This window comes from Haliotis cracherodii, unplaced genomic scaffold, assembly GCF_022045235.1.
Source record: "Haliotis cracherodii isolate W230 unplaced genomic scaffold, xgHalCrac1.p SCAF_2, whole genome shotgun sequence".
Classification (NCBI taxonomy): Eukaryota; Metazoa; Mollusca; class Gastropoda; order Lepetellida; family Haliotidae; genus Haliotis; species Haliotis cracherodii.
In genome coordinates this window covers 82,337,729-82,341,307 of record NW_027266275.1, presented here as the reverse complement: position 1 = coordinate 82,341,307, position 3,579 = coordinate 82,337,729, and positions in this window count along the sequence as shown.

Here is a 3,579-nt window from a genome sequence, read left to right as displayed (position 1 = left end):
TTGGACAAATAACAGCCACTGGATAATTCAAGATACTGTCCCATACAATACTGACAATAAAAAAATGGCAAAGGACAATTTTAATTTTTTAGGAACTAGTTTTTATCAACGACGGCCCAGGGATACATCCAAGTTTTCTAAAAAGTTATAAAGATTTTTTTTTACGGAAAAAGACAAGGGAGAATTCATTTCACAGAATATCTCCAAAGAGGGTTGGGTAGCTCACGTCCATTTACATTGGTCTGGGTCGTTATAATGTTTGCGTATGAAATATTTATTTTGGTATTCAGGGTCCACTATAGCACTGCCAACGTCCGATTACCTTCATATGCTTTAAGAATTGTATGACTTTAATGCAATTATTGATCCCTTGCATCTGTCACCTAAAATCGATGATTGCTCATTATCCAAGAGAAGGAATTATAGAATTGTTTTTACTTTGTGTAGGTAAGTAATATTTAGGTTACATAGAGCTTCACATGCAAAGGTTTCCTTTGCAGCAACAACAATCACAAATACAAAGATATTCCTACATGTCAACTTTTATGACGCGAAATGCCCTGTCATGTATAAGAGCTTCAGTTTCTGTTCACCTGTTTCTGCCATGCTTAATTAAACAATAGTGTAGCCGGCACGTCACAAACTTTATTCACAAAGTCGCCCACGGTGGCTGAAATGAATTCACTTCCACTGACACGTCATTACGTGGAGACAAAAAATAATTATACATTTGTTTTCAAGACCATCATGGTACCAAGTACTGGCATGGTCCTGTACTGTTCAATAATTAATCCTTTTTGTAAGATGCATTCATTTAAAGGAGGCAGCTCATCTGTGGGATTGGGTGGTGTTGTGGACTAGGTACTGGACATTTGAGTGGGGGGGGAGGAGGGGGGGAGGGGAGGGGGAGGGTTGTGTTAGCAACAACAGTAACATTTTGTTGTACAATTCTGATACAGTGTAAAACTGTTCAGAATGTTGCAAACTGGCACAGTGTTCAACAGTGTTAAGAATTCATACCAACTCACTGGTGGAGAATATTCAATGTTCTACACTGTGGAGACAATGTGGCACTGTTAGTAAACCTGCCAGTTATTCCACAGTTCATATTGAAACTAACAGAGTTATTCTGGTTGCATGTGCAGCTGAATTGCATTCTTTAAAGATATTGCAGATTATTAGGTGGCATTACCCAATGCCTCAACAATGTCAGGTCTGTCTTCACACAGGGTGGCAGAGACAGATCCTTATAGTTAACAGCAACTACACAAAGGACTGGTTATTGTTTACAAGCTATTGTCACATTGTTTACAAAACTGCCTTTAGAGTAGGAACAGACACTAACACTGCCAGGCAAGTTTCAGTCTCTGTGTGTACCTTGCAGATATTCCTTTCTCCCTGGCATGACTTGGTGCAGTTCAGAGCTTTAATACCCAGAGGAGATGGCAATGTTGAGATATGGTGTGGCTAATGATATGCATATTGACATAAACATGGTCAAGCTGACATATCAATTGTGGGTAAATGTATATCTATGACAAGTGGCAGATTGAATTTACACATGAACAAATATGATTTCAAATTTTCATGTTTTGTTTCATTTAGGTAAGTAGCATACACTTAGCTGTGACACTTTCACATTTGCACTTTGGGTTAATGCTCACTATAACCAGAGCAATGCAGAGCAGAGCAATGACCAATAGATATATCCAATAGATATCCCTGGTTATGTATTGACCAACAGATTGACCACCCTCGCCACTGGTTCAACACTCCAGGTGTTGTGGATGCTGGTGTCAGTGTAGTGAAAAAACTATCATGTGGCAGAATACCCCTGTTTTGAAGTTAAGAACTTGATATGCTATTAGTCTTGAATGTAATCACTATGATATGTTATATAAGGTTTACTAAGCAAAAGGGTAGAATAGGTACTCAGCAACCCATGCTTGTTGAAAGAGGCGACTAACAGGATCGGGTGGTCAGGCTCGCTGACTTGGTTGACGCATGTGATCAAATCCCAATTGTGTAGATCGATGCTCATGGAGTCAATCACTGGATTTTCTGGTCCAGATTCAATTATTTACAGAACGCCCTCATATAGCTGGAATATTGCTAATTGCATCATTAAAACAACAAACAAACAAACAAACATGCCAACCACCTGGTTACAGTTGGCTGACTACATGGGTTCAATGGACTTGATATACAAGTCGCCCTGGGACAATTAGATATGTCACAGAGAACCAGGCACGCCTCTGTGGGTACCTTTATATTTGGTTTTATTAAAACCCTGCAACTTACTGTGTTGGAGGACAACAATACACCAGTGTTGTGTTTGGTATGTGATTTCATGTGCACTTTTTATTTTGTCCAACAATTTATGTCCCTGAAAAAGTTAAGAGTTGAACTTGAAGCTGATGTGGTTGTCACCATAATGAAAATAGACGTAGTCATCCTCAGTGTCTTTGCTCATCATGCAAGGAACAGGTTCAATCCCTGAAATGAGCACAATGTGTGAAGCCTATTCCTGGTTTCCTCCGCCATCATATTAATGCAATATTGTCAAAGGTGACATTAAACCACGCTCACTCCAATGACTTAAGGACAATTTAGCTGAGGATATTGTCCAGATGTATGTCACCTTCAGGAGGGTGAGAATACAGTTATACTTATACTTATACAAATTAGACATTCATTTCTCCTTGTTAAGTAAAGAATGATAAAACATCTTTCTTTCAAAACTGATGTCATGGGGTTTAGAGTTCCTAAGACTAACATGTACGAGACACTGACAGGGTGTAGAACACTTGAATAGTATAATCATGATAATTTGAATTAGGTGTTCGGGAGTGCTGAGTAATCCTTGTTGGTTGAATAATAAAAAACCAGGAGGTTGCCTGCAAATATTGTTGTGGTTGTTTAAGGATCCTACGGCAAGTAATATTAATATCACCTGCTTCTATTGAATCAATATTTAGGTCAACTGCATTACATGTTGACATATTCAAGTTAGAACATATCAATCAACAGGTGTTCATTCTTACTTGTGATTTTCACCCAAAATGCCTTCAGTCCTATTATAAATAAGTTATCCCTGCATTTAGTTAATCAGTTGTCATTAATATATAGAGATGGCAACCCCTCCACCCCATCATGTATAAATGCACTGCAGGAACCTGGTCACAGTCCAGGGAACAATGGTCCCACAACCGCTTGCCATGAGCGTTCTGAAGGTCTCTGCTAGTGATCCTAAACCTGTCCCCAGGAGGCCTTATCTTTGTTTGTATCATCCACTTGTTGATACTTCTGCCACTTTGTTTTCAGAATGACCACATCTGGGTTGTAATTGGAGTGGGGATGGGGAGGGGGGAGGGCAAAGCTTGGGGGGAGGATGAGATGTGTTGGGGGAATGGAATGTTTGGGGATGGGTGGGACTGGGAAGAAATGAATTGAGTTGAGCTGAGTTGAGTTGAGTTGAGTTGCATGTGGTCACCCATGGAGACTGACTGATGTCTTTGTTCCATCTCAGTGTATGTGTGCTAGCGGTGTATTTTGTACACCATTTTCTCTGAATGAAGA